Source organism: Malaclemys terrapin, chromosome 8, assembly GCF_027887155.1.
Source record: "Malaclemys terrapin pileata isolate rMalTer1 chromosome 8, rMalTer1.hap1, whole genome shotgun sequence".
Classification (NCBI taxonomy): Eukaryota; Metazoa; Chordata; order Testudines; family Emydidae; genus Malaclemys; species Malaclemys terrapin.
Window position 1 is genome coordinate 78,865,645 of NC_071512.1, and position 26,126 is coordinate 78,891,770.

Genomic DNA, 26,126 nt, shown 5'->3' on the forward strand with positions numbered 1-26,126 from the left:
GCGATTCAGCCGATTCCCCGGAATCGGGCCCCGAGCCCTTAAGAGGGTCCCGCAAAGTCCTGAAGGAGCTGCTGCCGAAGTCCTGCCACTGTCTTCGGCAGCAGCTTAATCACTGCCGCAGAGGAAGGTCCCACTGCCGAAGTGCCGCCGAAGGTCCCACTGCCGAAGTCCCGGCACCGGTGGCAGCGGCAGCTCAATCGTTGCCGCTGTCTTCGGTGACATTTTGGCGGAGGATCCTTCCTCCGCGGCAGCGATTGAGCTGCTGCCAAAGACAGCAGTGGGACTTTGGCGGCAGCGCCTTCGAATCGGGCCCCGCGGTGCCTAAAGCTAGCCCTGGAAAGAGAAAAAGTGCACAGAGATTGGCAGCCCCATTCTTGCAGAGCATGGCCGCAAGTCGAGAAAGAAAGATAGTTGCTTCTGTAGCAGCCTGTTTGAGCGGTTGATTATGCTTATGGTCATCAGACTGCAGGCTCTAGCCCCACTTCCACAGACCCCTTCAGCTCCTGCTCCATCCCCATTCCCTAAGGCCTCCATCCACCACCCTATAATGTACTGCATACTACACAGCCTTTGGACAATTCAGGGATAAGCTGGATCACGTCACAGGCAATGAACACTAGTACATGGAATGGTCAAATGTACCCTATGCATTTCTCCACTCCAGTCCAGCTGCAAAATGCACTAGACAGGCCATTACAAACAAAGGGAAACTGGACATCCAGAAATAGATAAACTGCTTCAGTGGCAATATATATAGTTGGAGTGATTTGCACTGTTGCAGAGACCCGCATCTCTCTCCCTTCTGACCAGGGTATTTCCAGGCTGCACAGCACCCTGCCTTCACCGTGTATTTCCCAGCACTGACAGGCAGGAGCGCCGCTAGCTAGCCCTAGGCAGCAGAAGGTCCAGTCCCGAAATGCCGCCCCCCCCACAGAGGCGGCGGAAGGTCCCGCCGCTGAAATACCGCCTTGGTCACCGCCCCCCAAATTGTAGTGCCCTAGGTGACCGCCTAGGTCGCCTAATGGGTTGCGCCGTCCCTGCTGACAGGTTGCCCCAAGACACCTGCTTGCTTTCTCTTCAGAAACAGTTAACAGGTGTAATTGCTACAATTATGAGGTACCACACACCACTTCCTAGGCAACCTGCTTTATTCTTAAGGTACAAAAGCATTACAGAGAAAATTTACTCAAAGCAATAAAAGAACCTACACACACACTAAAACTTTCCAAAATTAATCCCAGCCCCAACATGGATTCTGGCAGGAGTAGTCCTTTAAACCCACACCCAATGGGATTCTTGTAGTTACCACTTCATCACAGCTTCAGCTCAAAACAAGCACTCACAGTCAGTCCTTTGATCCCTACCCTAAGGACTGGGGTCTTCCATGGACCAGGGGTTTGGTCTGTTTGCTGAATCAGGAAAGGCCCTGAGCCAGTTTAAAACCTAAAACCCTTTCTTTTTCTAGTGTATGTGTATCTGTCCAGTGGGGTGGCTTCAAAGGGTTGGTAATGGAAGAAATACATTTGCATCCCCCCTCCCTATTAAAGAAGATACGTACAGTGCCACAGTAACACATGCACAATTACATTTTTAATACAATGAACCGCAAATATATTAACCCTAATTCAATAAGGTTTTAACTTAGTTCAATAAAGTTTATCTTAATTCCATGAGGTTTGTTCAGGATATTTTTAGTTTGTCACACATGCCTCTACCATATCTAGTCTTAGCTGTCCTGGTTTACACTAAACCATCCCAGTCTTTAAAATTGATCAGATGAGATGTATTGTACCTGTGCTGTAACTGTTCTGTACATAAAAACAGAGTTAGCAGCCTTCAGTGTCTATGAGTGTCTCTTTCAAGGAGTAATAAATTCACTAAACATAATTCTACACAACAGTTAAGAAAAAATGTAACAGCCTCGCAAAAGTGGGGGGGCCCTGTCGTAATTTAATGTCAAGTGTAAGCAAACAAGGTAAGTATTAACATGTAATAGCCATTAACTGTGATCTATATGAACTCAGTTAGAGATACAAACGTGTACACACAACACACACACACACCCTGCTACTGAATCTACACAGGTGGATCCTTCCACTTCCACCTATGCACAGCCTTAAGTCAATGGCACCTCAGAAGGTACCCAGTTGCAGGATCAGGGCCAGAAGTATGTTGTACAAGTTAGTCCCTTTTGTTGAACTTCAGTGAACTAAAAAAAATGTTTTGGCTCAAGTCAACACAGTCTGGCACTTGCTGTTCATCAGGAACTCTTCAACTTTTTTTGGAGTGGTGTGGGGGAGCACAGTCTTAGATGATTAAGGGAAATGAACAAAGAAAATCAATATACAATATTTTAGCCATTCAATTCTCACTTTTAAAAACATTTGTTGGGGATGGGGAACGGGGAGGACAGGCTAGTTCTTTTTTAATAGATTAAGAGTAATTTACAGTCATGTCCCTGTTTTATACAGCGCATTACACCTAAAATATGAGGCAGGGATCCAGAATTATTAATCTCTTTGCCTACGTCTAGTCCAAGCTATACAGTGCTCCTTGCCTAATTTTACATTTATAGTTCAGAGTCAACTCACTGGGACAAACAGATCAGTTCACAATTTTCTCAGAGCTATCGTTTCAAGGCAATCTGATGCTGTAGGCAGATATCAGCACATTGGTTCATAAACACGGACTATTCCAAAAGTTTTTCTTCACAACCATAAAAGGTTAGAAATTTAAAACCTAAGCGATAGCCTAAATTCTGGTAATTGGGCAACTTAATAATGTACAATTAGATGGCAATTTATGTGACCACAAGTTCACATTGTGTACTAATCCCAGTTTACAGCGGCAGCAAAAAAAACTACACCTCTACCCAAATATAACGCTGTCCTCGGGAGCCAAAAAAATCTTACGGCGTTATAGGTGAAACTGCATTATATCGAACTTGCTTTGATCCGCCGGAGTGCGCAGCCCCGCCCCTCCCGGAGCGCTGCTTTACCGCGTTATATCAGAATTTGTGTTATACCGGGTCGCGTTATATTGGGGTTGAGGTGTATTTGAACAGTTGAGATTTTTTAGCAACACCAGGAATGATACAAAAGAGGAGATGGAAACAAGAATTTTATATTGGATTCCACAAAGCAATGGGACTTGATTAAATATTTAATGTCTCCTTGAAATCTAAAGTAGTGATCCACAGAACACGTCCCTGAGGGCAGACGTGAGCAGGCTACTTATATCGGGCGTGCTCCTCCTTGCTGTTTCATTGCAAAGAAAAGCCCTGAGGCTTGTAAAAGCAGCTGGAACCAAGGAGCAGACTGCGTCTCTGCCTCTGCTACAGACCACTGCCATGCAACAAGAGACGCTGTGATTAATGTTTTTCCAGAGAGAATCACAGACTTCTGACTTTAAAGACAGTTGGGAAATGCATGACGTTCCTCTTACTTTTCCTTGTATGCAACTGCCGTAGCATCCACAGGAACACAGACTGACAGAGAATGGGGGTAGGGGGAAGAATTCCATGAGACAATTAAAATGTGGTCTGTATTATGAAGACGTTTGAGGCCTCCTTCACTACAGCAACAAGCTGCCCCAAATTGAAGATGCTCTTTCACTTCCCCTTGCCTCAAGCATATTCTGAACCCGTAAACAACTCCAGGGTAAGTACAAATCAAGTCCAGGCTAATCAGTGAAAGCTGCATCACAAAGATAACTAATACACCAGTTATCTTAATAATTCCTCTGAGAGGGATATTAACTAATCAACTGCAAGTCAATTGATATTAACAGAGAAGCAAGCAGTTTTGAAAAAAGTGAACTCAGAAATGCTGAAGGGAAACAGCTATAAAAATAATATTCTGAACTAATTTTCCATTTGGCTTTACCACCATGATAATGGAAACACTGTGCAACTGCGTTAGTTTTTACAGGAGTGGAAGGGAAGTAAGTATTTGAAAATTAGGTCAGGCTCAATGGAATCTCAGCACTTCTTGGTTCATGGAGCACCACCATGGTAGCAACATGCTCATGCCAACTTCAGGAAACCCATGTGAACTGTTTTCAGTTCCAATTACATTTTTAAGACGTGAGACCTAAGCAGTGTCACCTATTCAGGGATGTGAATGGTGGCCCAGACTCCTCAGAAAGTCTATATATAAACACACTCACTTCCCCTTTACTTCCTACCAACGACACCAGGGGCCAAGTAAATTATCCCACTGAGATCTGCTCACAGAAGGGATATTTGACAGTCAGATCCACTCATTTTATCATGAAAGGGGATCCAGCCACCTCCACAGCAGCATTGTGGGATCCAGAAAGAACTCTCCACAGGACCAGGAATCTATGCATAGGGACAATAAAGGGCTGGTGGAGAGGCAGGGGACAGGAGAAGACATAAATCATCTCTCTCTGTACCCACCAGGAATCCCACAATGATCCCATAGGGCAGAAGATAAATACAGTCTTGAGATGCACTTACTTTTGCTCAGAGCCCTCTGCACGATGGAGCCCCTTTTTAGGGCCGTTCCAGGGGCACAAGGAGGCAAAAGGGAAACCCTGAAATAGCGACTACAGTCGAGGCACACTCAGGCACGAGCAGCCAAGAGCTAGCAAGGCACAGGGCTTCCTGGTGGCATTTCTACCTGCACAGCACACCCACACAGATTTTCACAACTGGGGTGCAATGCAAGCGCATTGAAGCCTTCCCAAAAGTGGGAGACCAGAGGCCAGAAGCCCCCACCCCCGAGGCCCCTCCTCTTCCCCCCAAGGCCCCACCCCGGCCATGCTGGAAGCCGGAGGAGGGCCGGGGAGCCCTGTTCCCCAACTCAGGGTGGGGGTCGGCCCAAAAGCAGCCCCCTGCCTGTGTCCCCGCCCCCGGGCTCACCACCGAGGGCAGGTGGAGGGACCCAGGCTCCCCACAGCTGCCCAGGCAGCTCTGGCCAGGGGATGGGGCCTCAGACCCACAGCCTGGCCATGATAAGGAACCTGGTGGACCCTCCACTTGCTCATGGACCCTCCTCTTCCTTGCCCCACACCCCCCATGGCTGGAGCCAGGTTGGGGAGAGTCACATCGGCAGCTGTGGGGAGCTGCCACAGAGTCATGGACACTCCACCTCCCCTGGGCCGGACAGGGAGCCCAGGGGCTGCTCTCAATTCCCCAGCACAGCGGGAAGGTGGAGGGTCTGCATGGCTCCCACAACTGCCCGGGCTCCCCGCTGGCCTGGCCGGGGGAGAGGAGGGGAAGGCGGCAGGGTCCACCCTGGCAAAAAGTGGCCAAGCCCATCCACTTTCAAGAAATGGGAAGGCCCTGGCCCCCTCCTGTTCTGGCAATGCAGCCCCTTTCTTCTGCCCACACCGACACAGATCAAGAGGAGTGAGGGGAAATCGACATCACGCATCAACCTGATTCACCCCAGCACCCTGCTTTGGCTTATGTGATGTACTCTGATTCACCAGTCTCCCACTGCAGATCCAATTCCCTTTTTCCACCAGGGGAAATCACTGTGCCCGTCATCAACCTGCCTCTCCCAAGCTGACTTCCACAGGTGAATATCCCATGGTCTGATCTTCCACCAAGAAAAGTTTGGTTTCTTGGGGTGGCAGGCTGGCCATCTCTTCTACCAATGAGTTTCTTTCTTTCTCCATCTCCCAACAGGGGCTTTGAGAGAGGTTTCATTCCTTTTCCTGCAGACTCTACTTATTGAGCACCCAGCATGTGTTGTTTCCCTGATGGAGCTGTGACAGAACGGAGCTAAAATGCATGATCCATAAGTGCTGGGTTCAACTAGGAGACTTCCGTTTCCCTACAGCTAAAATTTGCTCGTACAAAAAGTGGGGAAGACATTTGCTGTCCTTAGTTTCATCTCATACAAGTGCCCAAAAAAAAGGGGGGGGGCCCCACAAAATTAAAAAGGACCATTAATTTTATATTTATTAAAGGAGCAATATTTTGGCTTTTACACAGTCATCCTGATTTTGACTGTTGCTTTAGGTTTACAATGATCCTGCATGTTCTCCCCCTTTCTGTTAACACCATTCATAACTGCAGCTCAGCACTACAGCTCAAGAATTCATGCTGCACTGCAGCTACATCTAGAATTGTGATCTAAGATAAATTAAAGGTTAAAGTTGGCCAAAATGCACCTCTGTCTCTGAACCAGAAGATTTAGATAACTCCTTACAAGTTTTGGCCTCAAGGAGCACAAGGCTCTGGTGATGCACCCCTGCACAAACAGCAAAATGGGATGCCATAAATACAAACACCACAAGGTCGTAACTACATAACAGTGCCAAATATTTGAGAGCCACCTCCTTTTATCATGAAACTAGCCCAGCCATAATTTAATTTGTGAGTTAGTGTCTCGGGGACAATTGAAGTAAAAAATGTGAACTTTATGTTTAATTACACAATTTCCCTTTACAATGTCAGGATGACGAGCAACCCCATATTAAAACTGTTACAAGTGTTCACTCACCTTTTACCTCCAGGCTTAAAAGTACAAGAAATGCAAAACACTGGCATTTTCCAGACTGTCAGACAAATGAATGTTTAAGAGAAAAAGTGCTTGAGTGTATGTGTGTGATGTACCCTACCTACCCCCCTCACACACTCTCTCTCATACACACACACACACACACACACACTTAATTGTTTTAAAAGCTTGTCCACATTCCAGCTACTGCCAGAAAGTAATGAGGGGTTAAAGACTGAAGTATAATGAACCATCTAAATCACATGAAAACACCAGTCTCAGACTTTAAGGCCAGAAGGGACCATCGTGATCATCTAGTCTGACCTCCTGCACATTGCAGGCCACAGAACCTCACTCACCCACTCCTGTAATAGCCCACTAACCCTAGGTTGAGTTACTGAAGTCCTCAAATCACAGTTTAAAAATTTCAAGTTACAGAGAATCCACCTTTTACTCTAACCAGCAAGTGACCCATGCCCCAGGCTGGTGAAAAACCCTGCCAATCTGACCTGGGGGGAAATTCCTTCCCAACCCCAAATATGACAATTAAGTTAGACTCTGAGCATGTCAGCGAGACCATCAGGCAGACACCTGGGAAAGAATTCGCTGTAGTAACTCAGAGCCCTCCCTATCTATTGTCCCATCTTTGGCCAGACTGGAGATATTTGCCTGCAAGGACACATGACTGGTAGTAGCAATCTCATCATACCATCTCCTCCATAAACTTATCAAGCTCAGTTTTGAAACCAGTTAAGATTTTTTACCCCCACTGATCCCCTTGGAAGGCTGTTTCAGAAATCCACTCCTCTGATGGTTAGAAACCTTCATCTAATTTCAAGCCTAAAATAATGGCAATACTCAGCTACTTAAGAGTGCTGTAATGTCTTCAAAGCACTGTAAACATTGTACCCAACATTTATGTCTCTATAAATAACACCTAAACAAATGCAGAGAGGAAGCAACATTTACAGTTTAGGGAGAGACATCAAAATAAACATGTCACTGTCACTCAGAGTAAACTATATGTGAGGATCTGAGGATAATTTGAATGCTTAAATTTGGAACAAATCATGGGGAAGGATTTTTTGTTTTACACATTAATTATTAATGAATCTTTTCATCCATCCTACTTCCTGTGATGAGTCACTCACTCTCATTGTTAAAGTTAAAGTTGTATAAAAGGGCTATAGTTCAACTAGCATACTACCATGTAATCTGTAATATTTAACCCAAGGTATGACAAAGGCAGCTTAAATGTTTTTCTTAATAAAATTCTGTCTTACCAGTGAACTGTAAGAGAAATTATAATTAGCTATATATCAAAGCAATACTTGGGATCTATATATTTTTAATAGCAGCAAGAGGAGATAAAATTTCCATCTCTAACAGTCATTTATAATAAAACCACCCATAAGGTAGATGGTTCTGATGATGCTACGGGCCTCGAGCAAAGAATATTTTTTGTTCATGTCACCAGATCTTCTTAATTACAGCCTCAGTTTACATGCAATTAAAAGGCCTGATTCTTTGTTATCCTCACACAGACAATTCCTATTAACTTCAAAGGATTTAACTTTAAGCATGCACTCCTTGTAGGTGTTGGTTTATAGAGCCTGAAAAACTAACAGTCTGATCCTGCAGCCCATATTTACATGACCAGGGCTTTCAGAGTCTACAGGACTATTTGCATGAATTAAGCTACAGAATTGGAGCCTAATTTTGGATTCCGACAAAAGCAGTTTGCTCCTTTCCTGCACTAAAATTATTTCAGAATGATGGAACACATTTGCATATCTCCCACCCACGCTCTTTTCTTATTTTGTCAACAGTGACAGAAAACCATACGAGACACAAGCCAGAGGTAGACACAAAAGAGGAGGATGGAGGGCTTCACCAACAAGCTCCAGAGGAAACACCCAGATTGAAGTCCACCTACCACTGCCAACAGCTGCTAGCAGGGAGCTGCAATTTCTACCAGGACACAGTCATTTTTCCTAGCCTCCAGCTTTTAAGTGTCATAAATATGAAAGTGCCCCCTGGAAATGAAGAGCTATTTCCCCTCTCTATAGCCTCGTGTCTGCTCCAAGAAGGGAAACTCTTCTCTCCCTTCCTCCAGCCTCCTGCTGGTCTGTGGCAGGGAAGAGAAGAGGTAACGTTACTCGACCCAACTTATAGCCTCTCCCACAAAGAGGATGATCGCTACTGTTCTCTCCGTTTCTCCTGCTGTCACGCTGTTTGGAGTGGCTCACAGCTGTGAGCACCAACCTCATGGTAAACTGTCAAAAAGCCGGGCAAGCACCCCAAACTAATTGTACATTGTAGAATTAGATTTCTCCAACTCAGTAACAACTGTGCTCCTAAAGCACCATAAATGTCTTACCAAGGAGTCACAGTCAGCCCCCTTCGGCATTCCAGTCTATCTTGCCACCTAGGCAAGGTGGACTATGTGATAGATGGTAATTTTACACCAAAAATCACAATAATATTCAGGTTACTCCCAGTCCCAAAGGACCAGTCACTTAACCCAAGTCATTTATATGCAGATCTCAAACCAAAGACAACGCCTGTAGCCAATCTTGTAATAAACTAACTACAGATTTATTAACTAAGAAAAGAAATGAGAATTATTTACAAGGTTAAAACAGGAAACACACACACACACAAATGAGGTACAATCTTAAATGTAAAAAGGTAATATAAGCACCTATAATAAGCAGCATGGGGATCTCTTGCTTATGGTTAGACACCTTTTCCCCTCAGAGTCCAGACAGCATAAAGAGAACCTAATTCCTTTGGTCAGAGTTTTTTTAAATCACCCTAGAGTTCAAACTGATGGGACAAGCACTCTGGCACATAATCTCTTCATGGGTGAGTCGGCAGAACCATTGACAAAATCTTTGTTCTGATGGCTCATTTGGATTCAATAGTCCATCTTGATGGGCAGGAGATAACACGTTTTGCAGGAATCCAGCATTTTGCATTAGGTGAAGTTTTTTTTTCCCTGTTTGGTGAGTTAGAGTTTCAGAACAAACATTTTACAGTTACACAGCAAACACTTAAGTATTACCCAATAGCAGCGGTTCTCAACCCACGGCCCAACTACCAAACAGTTGCGGCCCAGGTGTGCGCTAAAGGCTGCCGGGCCCGTGGAGCGAGGTCCGGTTCCTGGCCGCCCAGACGGCAGGGTGAAGGGTCGCCAGCTGGCCCCACACAGCCAGGTCCAGGGTTGGGGCTGCCACCCGGCCCCACACAGCGGGATCCAGAGTTCCTGCCATCCAGCCCCCCACCCAGGGCTCCGCTCCTGGCCCCATTCTGTGGAGGGGTCTCTGGGAGGGAGGTGCTGCACATAAGGGGCCTGGGAGGGGTGTTCGGGGGGGGGGGGGGGGACGGCGGGCGCGCATACTGTGGTTCTCAACCTGTGGTCCAGGTAACACATTGTGGGCTGCATATGTGGCCCGCAATGATAAAAAGGTTGACAACCACTGCCTTATAGTATGGGATACAGATATAAGTAGGATTAATATATGCAGCATCTTACAAACATTCCATAAAGTCTAAACACATTCTTATACCACTAATATTTAACTATACTAACCCACAGGTAAGCCAGACTGGCTTCCAGCTTGCATTTGTCAGTGTTCAGTGATGCCTGGGGTCTTCGGATGAGATGACACCTGGTTCGCCAGTGTCACACGCCTCACCCTCAACTCCTGGTTGCAGTGAACAGGGTGTGGAAAGATGAAAAAAGGTCTCCGCTACACTACTTCTCTGCCAGGGCCTGGTTTATGTGAACAACTCTAGTGCCTGCCTCTGCTTTCTAGGTAGTAGCCACAGTGGGAAATACACCTTATTCTTGTCAGTTTCGCAACTAAGCTAAAGGTTCTCAATAACATCAGTGAAACTAATCAGTCTTACTATTTCTTTTTCGGTTGTTGCCTGGCAAAGCTATGGAAAGCAGCAGACTGGAACGGTCTGAAGACTCATCAGGGAGCCATCACTGCATTATCTTTCACTCTGGTGAAAATTTGGAAAGTTATGTTCACAACCAAACATGCAAGGATTTTTATTGAAATAAAAGCTTAACCTTCCGCCAAAAGTGACTGTGTAGGTCCCCTCCCTCACTCGCCACGACAAACTTCCCACTTGGCCCAAGAAAAAGAGACAGGAAATGGAGTTTTCAAGCTTTGTATTGAAGTTTAAAGACTAAAATTATAGGTTTTGATATCAAAAGGTTACTGCCAATCACTGGTATCTACATTTCACTCAGGGGATCAGGTGTTATCAACCTGTGAAAGTACATGTAAGTGATTTTAAAACCCAGAATTGGAATACTAGTTACATAATTTAAGGTGTGCTATATTAAGAATGGGCACAGGCACAAGGGGGGTAAAAAAAGGATCAAAGCCATACAAAGTCACAGCCCTGCTCTTATTTTTCTTTCCCAGCCCTCCTCCTGAAACTCTCTCCCAACATTCCAAGCTTCAACACCACCCTGCAGCCTCCCCTAAATCACTGCAGCTCAGACATACAGATGCATCTTGATTAGGTCAATTAACCAGTGACTCAAGTGATTATCAAATATTTTGCAATTTGTGCAAGACAAAGCCCAGAAGAGGCTGAAAACAAGCCCAGAAGAGTCAAATTTAAAAAATAAATAAATAAATATGAAAACCATCAATACCAACAAAATAAAACCCCAACATGATATACTTTTCAGAATAAATAGCTGTAAAAAAGTGTTCATGCACTTTGCACCCTGGTTCATGTTATAAACAGTGGCACAATTAGAAAGGAACAAAGCAACCAAAAATTAACATGCTTGAGGATATATCAAATGAATATGAGTATAAAATATACACAAAAGATTAGATACTACCGAAACAAGTCTGTTTTGACACCAAAGCACTATACAACACAAAGAAAATGTAAGTTAACATGGCCAAAGAAAGGAAAAACAGAAGAGAAGGCAAGTCTTACAAAACAGCAGTGAGTCAGCTACTGCAGACTGCCTGACTGCTCTGAAAACAAGATGTACACTTCTTATGTGCCTTACACAATGCTAAAAAATTAAGTAAGACCCTCTGCGTATATTCTGATATAGTAGATAAACAGATCAAAAGAGACACAAACACTGGTAACAAAGGTTATTAAGTCATTCCAATTTTGAGCAACATTTTCAACCAGAATATACGCACGCACACAGTATTTTAACCCTAGGTACATCAATCCAGCTACATTGCTCCCATCTAATAACTGGTCCTCTTGGCAGCAGATCACTGAAAATGACTTATCTGAAGGACACCTCCAACTGAAGAGGGTCATCTAGATTATATCTAATAGGTTCCTTTTTTAAAATGCCATGACCCCATACCCCACCTAAGTTCCATCAATGTATTAGAATACTCAAAAAGCCAAGAATAAGCCCCAAGGCATCTTCCTGTGAAGAATCATGTTAAATTCAACTATTCAAAAGTTTTGAGTAAAAATAAATATGATTACTATTAAAAGGAAAGATGGGAGATGTTTTGTTACACAGCACCATCCACATTTATAATATCAGTCTAAAGATTAAAGTTACTGTCAAGTTAGTTTTCATAACCTTTCTTCCCTTAGACCATTTATAACACGTCCTTGGTTACTAGCAGCTCTCTCTCCTTGACCATACCACAGCCTGGGGGTTTGTGGTTTTGTTTTCAATCATTGCTGTAAGTTTGCTAAAAGCAGTGTGGCTGATTTTTGTAATATAACATTGACATCATATATGAAAAACAGACAAAACAATTACTTCAATATTGTTACTATAGAGAAAAAAGTAGGTCAGATGAGACAAACCAACCCTAATATGCCTCTTTTATTTCCTCTAAATAATTAATAGCAGCTGTTAAGTCTTTAGCAATACATATATTACCATAAAATGGTATTTTGCAGACAAGCACATTTTGAATAGGGAACCTCTTGTCTCAAACCCAAAGGGACCCTATCACCTTGAAATCTAGTCAATTTCAAAAGTGAATGAAGTTGTTCAAGCTGCACACTTGCCCACTGAGTCCCTCAGCCAGTTATAGTGGTTTATTATTATTAAACATTCATATTGCAGAAGTACCTAGAGGCTTCAACTAGGTCAGGGCTCCATTGTGCCAGGCACAGAATAAACACATCATAAATGACAGTCCATGCCTCATCATATTTCCCTATTTGAATGGGTTCTTTCTCCTCCTACCCATGCTGTTGAGTGGAAGAGCTACACAACAAGAGAAACTGAACAAGCATGCAGAGACAATTCAAACATACACAAAGTGTTGCCAAATGCATCAGGGAAAGAGGAGTATTCTTTCTCCCATCTCCTTCAGTTGTATAAGATTTAGGTGTTACTTGTAACAAGATTAGGTAAAAAATTTAATGTAGAAGTATGATTTATTTTAAGATGACAGTGTCCCTTTGATAGAAAACAGCAGAAATAACAGCTGAAGACAGCTTTGAAATGTTTAATAATAAGAGCTCTCCTTTCCGTGCCTTTCCACCTCTATGTATTATGCCTGTTTTAACAAAAGTTCCCTTCAGTTTAAGCTACAGGAGACCAACTGAAACAAAGTACTCATCAGAGCAGTAGGCGGGAAGCACACAGAAAAATAGTGTGAAAGGCTATGACTGCACAGAGGACAGAATGCTACATAAATAATGAAGGATGCCCATCAAAAGACGCAGTGCTCATCTAAGCATTTCAATTATTGTTGAGAGATGCACAATCAATCATTCTAAAGCTAGAGTGGATTCTCCCCCTTTAAACAGGTAAATGATTTCTAGGAGTCTAAAAACCCTTATATTAGCAAAGCATTTCAGAAAGCAAACTTTTGTTATAAAATTCTCAACATCATGGGGGTCGGGGGAGGAGTCAGTAAAGAGGTACTGAGCCCCCAGTTCTGCAATGTGGGTGCAGGAAACAGGTTGTACAGAAATCGCTGAAAAGTATTAGCCTTCAGTTGCAGGGCAGCAAGCAATACTTTAAAATAGTATTTATATGCTTTTATAAAAAAAAATATTTCCCATTCATCTTCTCTTCCCTCTTTATTCATACACACATACACAAAGCGCCAAGGATCTGATCCTCCTCATCATTATAGCTGTCATTTACATTGCAATATACATACGAAACAAAATATTACAATCCTGCCCCTGAAAGAAGGGCAACAAAAGTTCTGAGTTTTCTCCATTAACTAATATTTCTGTTTTAAAATAAAATGTATCATATTATTATCATTAGGCAAGGGCACCGGAAATCCATTTCATCATTTACCACCAATTGCTGACGAGGACACTGACTCTAGTTATTCTTTCCATCACTGCCCTATTCTCTGCATAATTCAGATTCTGCACAAAATCTGGAGGCGAAATCCTGGCCCCACTGAAGTCAACTGCAAAACTCCCAGTGAGGTCTATTAGAGTTTTGCCACGGACTTGAATGGGGTCAGGATTTCAGCGAACACCTTTTAGAGGTTGCCTAATTCATGTAAAACAAACAGAATTAATCCCTCATTGCAGCTCAGGGCTGATCTACGCTACAAAGTTAGGTCAGCTTAAGTGTGAAAAATTTCACACCCTGTGAGATGTAGTTAAGCCGACCTAATGCCCAGTTTAGACACTGCTAGGTCAACAGCAGAATTCTTCCATTGAGCTAGCCACAATCTCTTGGGGAGGTGGATTACCTTTGTCAACAGGAGAAGTGCCTCCTAAGCATAAGTAGTATCTACACTGAAGAATGACAGCAGCACAGCTGTGTCACTGTTGCATTTTAAGTGAAGTCAAGCCCCTAGCTAACATCTCTCAGAGTGGTGGATTTACTACAGCAAAGGAAGAAACCCTTCTGCCACTGTAGTAAGCGCCTACACTACAGCAGTGCAGCTGCAGCACTTCCAGTGTAGACATACCCTCAGGAATCACAGATGCCCTTTAAATAAAGTTACTGATCATGTGATGGAGAAAAAACATACCAGCCTCTTGTCTTGTTCGCTGAAAAGGTGTCTGACTAGATGACATGTGCATATATGTATCTGAGCTAGTTTTAACCTCACTGTGTTCAAATATATGCATTGTTGTTTGTGGACTATTTGATAATATTTAAGTGCAATCATAGAGATAACCATTGGCGTTGGGCATTCTCCTTAGCTACCTAAACGGCCAATTTACTTTTACTATATTTCACACAGTGGCCTACTGATTTAATATATATTCTGCCTGAAGGGCCAATTTATTTATCTTCATATATAGGCACTTAAAACCTAAACACCTTCTGCAAAATGAGATTTAGGCTCCTAAATCAATTAGATGCTGCAATGCTGAGTGCAATAATGCTTAAATACATTTAAAATCTGGGCTCAAGTGACTTAACAGATAATTAATACTACAACAATACCCCAGCAGCATTAAAATGATCCTTCAAAAAGAACTCTGCCAGCCTGCCACTTGCCAAAATTTCCTTTTCTACCCCTTCATTGTTTGGGATGCAGTATTACCAGGGCCAGTGCAACCATTTAGGCGACCTAGGCGGTCACCTAGGGCGCTAGGATTTGGGGGGCGCCATTTTCTTCGGCAGCGACCACGGCGGCCAGATCTTCGGCCAACGCGGTCACTGCAAGTATTTAGGCAGAGGGAGCTGGGGCAGTGGAGCCCGAGGGCCGCCTGCAGCAAGGGGGGGGGGGGGGGGGCGGCACGCAGAGGAACTCCCCACCCCAGCTCACCCCTGCCCCGCCTCCTCCCCGAGCACGCCGTCGCTGCTCCACTTCTCCCGCCTCCCAGGCTTGCGGCGCCAATCAGCTTAGGCAGGACACATTTTGATGGGTGATAAAGTGTGCCCTCCTTAGGACCAGGGTGAAAACTGGTGGAAGACCCTACTTTGACAGTCACCGCACACCCATAAAAATGTGTCCCCTCAGGGCCGAGGGTGAAAACTGAGGAGGTGTAGCCCAATTTTGATGGGCTCCCCATGCACATCAAAATATGCAGCCATACATTACACTGTTAGTAATTAAGATGGTGAACTGCCACATTTTGATGCAAGGCACATTTTGACATGACATCACCAGTTTGCTAATGATACTTAGTTTTGCACCAGTCTCATCAATCTCACCCAGATGTTATACCAAACACTTCCCAGTGACTGACCCAAAACTTGGCTTCAAGAGCTAACTGGCTAGCTGAAGCCCAACCCGGATAAAACTGGTTCTGCTGATTGCCTGGGTAAATCACCAGAGGAAGTGGTGGCAGTTACATCTAGCTCCTCTAGGAGGGAGTGTGGCTATCTTTGTTATTAACAACCGATGAACTCTTGGCTATGCAGGGAACAATCAAAACAAAAACAATGAACAGTAGGCAAATAAGGCCATTATCCATCTTCATTACACAAAACCAGCACAGATCAATGAAATCTCTTACTATTACCTAAAAAGTGGCTTGATTGCACTGTAAAAATGGAGTGTTTTTATACTGATAGCTACCTTGATGTAAAATACGAGAGAAGACAAGGCACAGGTAGTTTTTACCTTGACATGGCTTCACGAAGTAAACTCCAGGTGAGGGGTATATGATTGACCTTTACTAGCTACAATGAGGTTAAATCTGCCTGCCTTGTCTCCACTAAGATTTTATATGGAGGCAGCTATCTCAATATAAATATGCACCTTTTTGGCAATTAAAACAAAGCCACATGTTGTTTAAAGCACCGTGTACTTTCTACTAGGGCTGTCAATTAATAGCAATTAACGCATGCAATTAACTAAAAAAAAAAACAACACTTTTTTTTTTTTTTAAACACACACCCACCTCTGAAGACCGGACTTGGAGGCAGCCGGGCGAAGAGGGAGGCACTGGCTGAAGCGATTTGGGAGAGATGGTTAAACACTTTTCACGGGGGAGGGAGGAGCCCAGCTCCCCACCGCCTGCACCATCACCACCTCACTGGATACAGACAGCCTTAGGGGTGAGCGAGGGAGGCCACCACGCAGGGTGCCATGCTCGGGAGGGCGCTGCTGCCTGCCTACAGGGCAGGGGTGCCCCTTCTCCCACTGCCATGCTCCACTGCTACTTCCACAGCCCTCCCACCCTCACCATGGAGCTGACCCTGGCCAAGCTGCTCTGGACTGGGAGCCTGCCAGAGCGTCTGATGTCAGGGTGTCCCTCTCCCCTCGTCTGTCTATACGGTCACCACTGAGCTGGGGTTAGGGAACAGGGGGAGCCTGTCTGCTGCTGTTGGTGATGGCTCAGGAGTGAGTGCTGCTGATAACACCTGCTACTGGCTGAAAAAGTGTTCAGGCTCATGAGTGCTTTGCTTAAAGAGACAATGCTCCCCCAACATGCGCACATATGCGCGCACGCATTCACACACACGCACACTTCCTCCCCAACACATACACACACACACACCAAACCAAAATCTGATATGGTGCCCCTGTTGAGCCAGGAGTGGCCAGAGACCTGAGGGATGGCTGAGGGTTCTGGCAAGATGCAGCCCCCATGCGATATTGTAAATAAGAAACGGGCAGCATTATCTCCTGTAAATGTAAACAAACTTGTTTGTCTGTGTGATTTGCTGAACAAGAAGTATGTCTGAGTGGACCTATAGAATCTAAGTTTTACATTGTTTTGTTTGTGTGTGAAGTTATGTAAAAAAAATAGTAATTCTACATTTGTAAATTGCACTTTCACAATACAGATATTGCACTACTGTACTTGTAATAGGTGAATTGAAAAACACTATGTCTTATTTATCTTTTTTACGGTGCAAATATTGGTAATAAAAAATAATAAGCGAGCACTGTACACTTTGTATTGTGTTGTAATTGAAATCAATATATTTGAAAATGTAAAAAGCATCCAAAAATAATTAAATTGTATTCTATTATTTTTTAACAGTGTGATTAAAACCACAATTAATTGAGACAATTATCTTTATCTTGCGATTAATCAATTATTTTTTTAATTGTTTGACAGCCCTATTAAATACATACAGCGTTACCACTTCCACCACTTTTCCTTCCCCTGGCAGCTGGTGTTAACAGCACTAATGACTATAGCTGTTGTTTTAGCAGACTCGTCTCCTTCCATTCTCACTCTCCCCTGCAGCCAAAGACTCACATGGCTTAGACACATGAAATAAAATAGCCCATCAGTACAGACTAAAATTGGTGTTACATAAACAAATTACAATAGGCTGACTCAGGACACCACAGTTACTTTGAGTTTGTTATTGATAAGTTTTCACAACTGTGGAAGTCACTGATGCATTGACCAACCAACCCATTAGATTTATTTTTCTCTCTCGCTGGAATACTGATATTCTGTAATGTGAAGTTCCAGCTACACAAGGCAACTTGCATCAGGCATGGTGACTGGAGAGATGCAGAAAATCCTCAGACAAGTTACTTTTTATCCACAGGCCTTTTTGTTTGTTTGTTTTTTTGCCTTCCTCAACCCACCTCCACCAAGTTTTCAGCACCACGTACAGATAGAATATGTCTACACAGCAAAGAAAAACCTGGAGCTGACCCATGAAGTTGTAATAGGAACAGTGAAGAAGGTAGGAAATAGATATAAATAATACCTCAGGTGGATTTGATTCCCCCCCCCTCCCCACCACAAATTACATTACAAAAAAAGAGTTGGTCAGTGAAATGTGGTAACTAATTTTTTTATTTACATTTGAAGATAATTGCCAATGCCTACATATTCCACAATTCTGCAGTCACAGAAGCTTTCTATTTTTATAATTTTTAAAATATACATTTCTAGCTATAATATAGTTGCAAAGGAAATCGTCCAAAGCCTCATCTACATAAAAAAAAAGTTCTACTGCTTTAAATATACCAGTATAATCATAACCAGTACAACCTCCTATTGTGGACGCATTTGTACCAGCACAGAAATGCTTATATTGGTACAGCTTATTTTGATACAGGAAGGGAAATATGGTATACTGGTATAACTGCATCTACACTAGGGTTGCACAAGAGTCACACCCCTAACGGATATAGTAATAGTGGTACAAAATTGGTATACAGACCAGACCCAGCAGTGAGCAGAGTATAAACTGACACCGCTTTTTGGTTTCTATTTGGATTCTTCCATCACATTTGGCACTGTGGCTATGGTCACACTTAAGTTGTCTACATTTAAAATGCTACACTAAATTATGCCTTTGTTGTGCTTCAGTGTAGACACCACTTACATCAACAGGAGGGGTTCTCCTGTCAGCGTAGGTAATCCACTTCACTGAGAGATGGTAGCTAGGTTGATGGAAGAATTCTTCCGTCAACCTAGCACTGTCTACACTGGGAGTTAGGTCGGCATAGATACGTCTCTCAGGAGGGTGGATTTTTCACAACCCTGAAAGACGTCGCTATGCTGATGTAAGTTCCCAGTATAGACCGTCCATGTGTAGTCTTCCCATGCCTGCAGATAGCCTGAAAAACCCTCACAAGTATGACTGCTCCATGTATCTCAATGTGGTGTTAATCCTGAAACCCAACAGTGATGATTTAAATATCAGCGTTTATTTCACTGGTGATCATTTTTAGCAAACAAAAGATGCTTATGTAGTTATCCCTCAAACCACCTCTCAAGCCTTATCTGGTGCAAGATGACCAAACCGTGTTCTACCCAGCAGCAAAAATCTCCCACTTCTCCAGTGACGACTTCTGTAACACAGAATTGACTTGTCAATTTTCAATATAGATTGTGTAAGGGCAGAATAACATTAACTTTCATATTAAAATACAAACTCATTCAAGGTATAACACACTAGCTCCATTATTTTCTTATTTAAATAAAAACCTCCAATATTTATCCAGATCTGCTTCAGAATTTCCAGTCTGCCACATCAAACTGATGCAGAAACTAGGGAGCCTAGTTGCAAGATTTAGGTCAGCTTGCATGTGGAATACGTGAGGCCTTGCATATAGACATATAGTTTCTAGTAACGATTCAATAATCCCCTCATCCTATTATGCAGCTATTTTACTTGTAGCTTCTAGCTTCCCTCAAACTCTGTGACAAAGACACTCTAGTTTATCACTTCATTTGGAGAGATGTTTCCAAGTGAATAAGCCACCACCTCTTCCCTGTGGGGCAGGAAACCAGTCACTGAATCAAAAGAATACTGGTTTATATTCCCCCAATGACACTAACAGAGTATTCTCCATTTCCTTCAACTATCAAGCCTTTTCAGTGCACACCAGTCAGGAGCTTGCCTTTCCTTAACCATACTGGAGTTATGTACCACACTAGCAAGCTTTCAGCAGCACAGCTGTACCTATGCAGCTGCGGTGCTGTAAGATCTCTTGTGTAGCTGTTCTATGCTGACGGGAGAGAGCTCTCCCACCAACATAGCACTGTGCCGGCAAAAGTTATGTCCATTAGGGGGGTGGCTTATTCCCACCCCTGAGCAACCTAAGTTTTGCTGACATAAGGGGTAGTGTAGACATTGCATTTTCAGTGAAATTTACAATTACGGCTAAGGCTACAGGCTTGTACACACTGTCACTTATGTTGGTTAAACTTGTGTCGCTCAGGTGTGTGAATAAGCCACCCCCTGAGTAACGTAAGTTACACCGACCTAAGCGCCGGTGTGGACAGCACTATGTTATCAGGAGAGCTTCTCCCACCAAAATAGCAACCACCTCTTGTGGAGGTGGCAGAGCTCTTTCCCATCAGCCTAGAGCGCCTTCACCAGACATGCCACAGTGGTGCAGCTGCACTGTTATAGCGCTTCTAGTGTAGACTAGCCTGGTAACAAATGTTATTAAGTTATTCCAATTTTGGAATAAAGTAGGATCCAAATTAGTTTGAAACAAATTCAAATCTGGTAAACAGATAAAGTGCTGTGAGACATCTGGCCAGAAAATGTAATTGAGAACAGGCCCCACAGTATATACACAGTAAACATTTTGCCTTAAAAGTCTGCAGGAAAGTACCATTCCTAGCTGTAAACTAAGGCCCTGATCCTGCCAAGACTTATGCACATATTTACGCCCCTGGGACTCTTTGACGCCCCTGGGACTCTTCATGGACATAAAATTAAGTACATGGCTCAGCCTTTGCAGGATTGGGACCTAAGCATACTAGTCCCTACTAAACCAAGCACTGTAGCCTGCCACCATTCTAACTGCTTTTTAAAATTGAAGAGACAATTGTCAAAAATAATGGAGAACATCCAGCTATTTTGTAATTTTTTTCCCTTCAGAAGTTGGATTCTCCTGCCAGTTTGTCATTATTGCACAGCTACGTAGATAAACCTAACAAAGTTTTCTGGAAGTGTGGAACTTTTGTTTGCAAATACAAATTCTCAGTTTACAAAAACAGTCACAGCAAATTCTTTCCTCTTCTAAGTCCTTTTAATTAAAACTAGAAAATCTGTAACCGCCAGGCACCACTCAGCTAATACATACAATTTTCCTTAGCCCCCCCAGTAACATTATGTTCCTGGAAGGTTGTGCTGTAAATTTCCCTTGTTAGCATAAAGAATAAAATAATTCTGACCAAACATAAAATCACTCTTCAATATTTAAATAGCTTTCAAGTGAAAGTGTACTAAGAGTTATAACCTGTACTTACAATTTGACAACAGAGCCTTGATTCAGATTTTGGCATCCAAACTGCCACTGAACTGCACTACCATCATCCATGTGTCAATCAGACATGCATGAAGGTGCCAAGTATAAGTCCCATTCCCGGATGTTTACGTCTAGGTGCAGAACTTGTGTATGCTGTGAGTTGGGGGAAGGGCCCTATTGACATAACACACACCAATGACAGCAGGAAAAAGGACTTTCTGTAACTAAAGGATACATGACCATGTCACTAGTCACTACCATGAACAGCTAACACACCCAGGGAGTCATAGTTGTGTCTGCTGTAGGTATCTCAAGCATGTAGCCATCTTGCTTAAAAAAAAAAAAAAAAAAGCAGATACTATGGAACTCATTTTCAAGAGTGCTGAGCACTTACAACTCCACCTAAAGTCAACAGGATCTGAAGGTTTTCAGTAGTTCTAAAAGTCAGGCTGGTATCACGTTCTTTCGTTTTAAAAGCTACTGAGACAAGTGTTCCAACATAAACTCAGGCACACCTGGGTATCTAAGATGCTGCAAAGAGTGCATATTATCCAGAAAGCAACTTTATGGCAGAATTAAAGTGGGGGCAAGGAAGGGAGGGCATACCTCTATTTATTTTAATAATGCTCTTTAATACTCCAGGCTCCTCCTATAGTCAAACATTTGAGAGCCTACAATATTACTGAATTGCCCTTACATCACTACCAAAAGCCTGTGATGTAATCTTTAAGACACATCCCCTACATACTACCTGTCTCCTTCTATATGTCAACTCTCACTCATCCACACCTACCCCAAAAGTGCCCCTCTTTTCCTGCACTAGAGCATTCCACTTGTATCTCAGCTGTAGAGCATGGTTACACCAGCAACAAATTGCATCTTCAGGCCAATCACATTCTCATCTCACTTACATGCCCCACGAGTATTTAGATCATATCTAAATCATTGCACAACACTGTCATGGCTGACATGTTCATGAGGTGCCCTGATAGAACATTTAGCATATGGACACTCAGGAGTCAAGGAGTCAGTTTAGCGAAAAGGCTGCAACTCCTATCAAACAAAGGTATGACAAAAGATAATAAGGTACTACAGGCTTGTCTACACTTATAGGGATGCTGTAGTGCTTAGTGAAGATGCTACGGCGTAGATATTCCACCTCCCCAAGAGGCAGTAAACTTTGTAGATGGGAGAAGCCCTCCCATCGCCATAGCGCTGCCTATACCAGGAGTTAGGTGTGGATTTTCCACACTCCCGAGCAATGTAGTTATACCAGTATAAATTGGTAGTGTACACCAAGCCTATGTCCATCAAAGCTACTTCCTAGCGCTGCCACTGACCATGACCCTGGCTAGTTACATTTCCTTCAGTATCATTTAGGAGACAGAGCAAGCAGTATTATGGAAGAGTGATGGGTCAGCAAAAGGAATACATACACACAGTTATGTGACTTCCCTTGTACTTATATTTGTTTGATCTATTAAATGTATAAATGTATTTCATTATAAATCAAGCATCTTTACTGCAACAGCCTCCAACAAACGCATGGCATGTTGCCATGTATATTTACATTGCTGTATAACAATCAAACGCCAAATAGTGCTTTCCATAAAGAAGAAAGAATGATTCCATACATTTGACATTCCCTTTTATTGGCTATTCTGTGCAATAACAGTCTTGTTTATACTCTAAGCAGTGCTTGTTATATAGAGATTAAGTACAATTCTACTGATGTATTCCCACCACTCAGAATAACTCCCTTCCAAAAAAAAAAAAAAAAATTATTCACACTCATTATCACCATTATTCTGATGCTAAATTTTAAACCTCAAGATGGAAAGCAAAGGTCTGCAGAACAAACTTGTCAAATACCATTGTTTCCCATTTATTTCTAGAGATAAGGTGCTCGCTTTTGCCTTTGGCAAGATGTAGATGGGGAAGCAGAGCCCCACCTCTTGCAGCTGAAGGAATCTGAGGTCTGTTTGGGAGTCTGCAGGTGGAAGGGAGATGACAGCAAAGCCTAAAGGCCTGTGCTGCTTGCTATGCATCTTGCCCATCACAAGAACAGCTCACAATAGAGCATTTTCAAGGAGCATCAATCACTCAATGGCTTAATCCAGAGAAGTCTGGATCAGCAGTTTTGACTCCCAGGTAATTCCGACTGTCAGCCGATAAAAGCAAATACCCAGGCAGACCTGAGTGTAAGACTAAAGGTAACTTACTGCTTCCACACAGGCAGCTGAGGTGAGCTAGCTCGCCCCTATCTCAGATCGCTGCCTGAGAAAAATGACAGCCCCGTGCTCACTCCGTGCTTATTCATCTGAAAACTGAACAAAGTAACATTTAAGTATCTCTTCCCTCCGGAGCAGAGCGGCTCTCTCACGCTCCGGTAACTCGCCGACACCACCATTGTCTTGAAGGCTCCCTACCCGCTTCCCCGGCCGTGATAAGATCATTTAGGAGGCTGCAGGAACAAAGGGCTTGAAGCTGCAGCAGCAGCCGGCGATCACAGGCTGGAATAAGCCGGCCACAGGGAAGAAGCATGCTCAGTGCGAAGTCCTGAGCCAGGAAAACAAGGTGCCCATTTCCAACGCAGCCCCCGGTGCACCGCGCGCCGGAGGAGGTGTACAAAGCAGACGCTATGGTCCAGGTTCTAGACCCCCCCACACCCTGCTGCCGAGCAATACATGAATAGCAGCAAACGGGGCTGCCGGGGGCGGCGGCGGCTTCTCCCTTCCCCCAACCCCGTCTCTGTACCTGATCCGGCTGCGCTCCTCCTTCCTTCTCCTGTCCTGCTTCAGCTGGACCCAGCTCGGGCTTCAGCGGGCTCCGGGCGCGGGGGGCCGGGAATCCAGCAGCGGAGAGTCACGCCCTCATGTCGGCCAGCCTTGCACACCACCGGGCACTTCCTGCGCGACAAGAGAGCGAGAGAAAGCCCGCGGCTGGCGGCGTGCGGCGAGGAGGTTCCGCCGGCGGCACGAGCGCCCCTGCCATTGTCAGCCGCTGCCCGCAGACCCGCCCCAGCCGCTGGCAGCCCGCCCGCGCCCCGCGGGAGCTCGCGCGGAACCCGCAAAGCTCCGCGCGTGCTCGGCCCACGAGCTGCCAGGATCCCGCACACTCCCTGCCGGGAAACCAGCCCCGCTCCGCAGGCTGCGCCTCGCGCGCGCCGTCCGTAAAGTTTGCAGCCGCCTCGTCTGCAAAGCTGCCCAGTCGGAGCGGGAGGGTAGGAAATTGTTTACGTCTGCACCGCGCCGGCTGGCTGGAGAGCCAGGCTGATCCCCGCGCACGGGGGAGCTCAAAGCGTACCGCTCCCGCTGGCCTCTGGCTGTTGGTGTCACGGCCTCGAGGCGCTGATAGTGGAAGGGGGTGGGGCGGGGGGGGCTGCAGTTAATGGCTTTACTGAAACAAAGGTAGGCTATAAAATGCGAACTTTCGCTGCTGCCCGAAGGCTGCAGTAGACAGCAATGCATATTTACTGCATGCTGGCTGATAACGGCTCCTGCTCACTGGCATTCCCCGTCCCATCAATCATGCTCACTCACACATAACAAGCCCAGACCCATCGCCACAGCTCTTAAAAAAAAAAAACCATGACAGGGTTAGCCGAAGCATGCGCGGTAGCGGCGTTTGCAAGATATCAGGTGGAGTGGGGCATATCGCAGCTCCTAATGGAGCCTTCGCTAGCGAATGGCCAGGATTAAGGCGTATGTACATGTAGATACTTAATGCTGGGGTCCAGCATGTCCAGAGGGATAGCCAAGCTAGACCGACCCTGAGGTTAACTCCTTTCAGAAATCAGCGAAATCTGAAGAATGAAAAAAAAATCAATAACTAAGAGTCTCTGAGGATGCAAGAAGATATATGTTTATGACCTGCCCAGATCCTTTTGGAATGCTGTGACAAGGCCCCCTTAATTTTTTCTGATAATTACCCTTTATATCCTATTATGCTGCATCAACTGCTCAATGCAGGAAGCAGTCTCAGTTCAGAGGTAGATAAGGTGTATCCTGTGTTCTGCCACCTCGGTGAGATTGCAGCTGTGGTGAAAAAGGCAACCTCAGGGCGTGTGTACCCTAATGCCTCTCTTCCCCGTTTGCATAAATCCACCTTTGTGCTTTCATTAGCAGCATTCCCCCCACCCCAAGGATTTGTCTACAGTTGGAAATATCCCAAAAATAGCTATTCCAGAATAAGTCTCCATACAGGGCCATTAAATATACATTCTGGAATAGCTACTTTGATACCTTTCCAAGTGTGGGAACAACCTCACCCTTGCTGCTTCAAGCGTACAGCAAAAAAATAAAAATAAATGGAGATATCCTATCTCCTAGAACTGGAAGGGACCTTGAAAGGTCATTGAGTCCAGCCCCTTGTCTTCACTAGCAGGACCAAGTACTGATTTTGCCCCATCCCTAAGTGGCCCCCCTCAAGGATTGAACTCACAACCCTCGGTTTAGCAAGCCAATGCTCAAACCACTGAGCTATCCCTCCACCCAAGAAGCCTGACCAGGACATCACCATCTGCAAATAATCCCATGAATCTTGGGTGCCACTTCAAAAGTGCCTTATTTTATTATTTTTAAAAAATTATGAATTTGCTCCAGTCTTAATCCCAGCCTTCTGTAGAACCTCCCCCCCAGTATTGCCAATCCCAAGCATTCAAAAACCATGGAGACAAGCCCCCAAAATATGAGGTTTTTTTAAAAAATATAAACACATTTTGGGTTATTTGTGATCACATGTTTGAGGCTTTAGGGTGCAACTATGATAGCTAGAAACATTTTTATTTTAAAATTAAAGGTGAAAGTCTCATGTAAGCAGGACCTAAGGCTTTAAGAAAAATACTAAAAATCTGGTGATAAAAAAATCAAATTCCTTTTTCCATATTGTCAAGGCAGGTGTAAGAGCCTTCTCTGCAGTTCCTGCCACTAAAGGTACATCTACACTGGCTAGGTATGTTGATGTAGCTACATCGGCACAACCCTGTAGTGTAGATTAAGACCTGATCTGTACCTAAAACGTACATTGACCTAGCTACATCGCTCAGGGCTGT

At 44.2% G+C, this 26,126-nt stretch overlaps 1 protein-coding gene across 3 annotated transcripts in view; it reads right to left on the reverse strand.

Annotated features, from left to right (window-relative positions):
• Window positions 1–26,126, reverse strand: part of LRRC8D (leucine rich repeat containing 8 VRAC subunit D) — an 84,475-nt gene that overhangs the window by 43,932 nt on the left and 14,417 nt on the right. Inside the window, exons 2-3 of one of the 3 annotated variants that reach the window (XM_054037056.1) lie at window positions 23,831–23,982; window positions 23,296–23,400 (exon numbers count right to left, since the gene is read on the reverse strand). The exons of 1 other annotated variant lie outside the window; for it this stretch is intronic. The gene's annotated coding sequence lies outside the window, so the exon portion shown is untranslated. The remainder of the gene's footprint in view (window positions 1–23,295; window positions 23,401–23,830; window positions 23,983–26,126) is intronic. One more of the 3 variants, XM_054037055.1, reaches the window with a different exon arrangement.